Here is a 619-nt window from a genome sequence, read left to right as displayed (position 1 = left end):
CGGGAGAGTGCCAGTCAGTCGATGCCATTCGTTCGCCCTTTCGCGACAAGGGAATCCCATCCGATGTTCCTCCGAGAAGCTTCGCCGGCGCCGGAATGCATCTTCTCTCTCCCTATCACCCCTCCCTCCCTCTCCGCCTTTCCCTTATTTTTCCCCTTGCTCCCTTCTTCCTCGCCTATCCTTTCCCTTCGCTATCGTCGTTTTCACCTCTCCTTCCCTTCTTTATTTTTCTCTCATCCCTCCCTTCTCCCTCTCTCTCCCTATCTTCCTTATTTTTCTCCCATCCTTCCCTCTCCCTCCCTTATCTTCCCCCATCCTTCCCCTCTCCGTTCTTCTCCTTTCCTTATCCTTCCCTCTCCCTTCTTTATCCTTCCCTTCTCCCTTCATCCCATCTTCTCTCCTTCCCCCATCCTTCTCCTCTCTTCTCCCCAATTCTTCTCCATGCCCTGCCCCCCTCACTCCTTCGAGAGTGCCATTATCTAGCCGTTGCATCCATTAGCGTCCCTCTCGGTGGCCCATACATCCACCTGGGGTTCCATTCGTAGTATTCGTTTTTTCATCAGAGGAAGTAAATAGGAACATAGACCGTGCACTGACACACGCGTGAGCACTGGATTTC

This window comes from Penaeus monodon, chromosome 19 (assembly GCF_015228065.2).
Source record: "Penaeus monodon isolate SGIC_2016 chromosome 19, NSTDA_Pmon_1, whole genome shotgun sequence".
NCBI classification, from domain to species: domain Eukaryota; kingdom Metazoa; phylum Arthropoda; class Malacostraca; order Decapoda; family Penaeidae; genus Penaeus; species Penaeus monodon.
The sequence above is the reverse complement of the archived record's forward strand: the minus strand, read 5'-3'. Positions refer to the sequence as shown.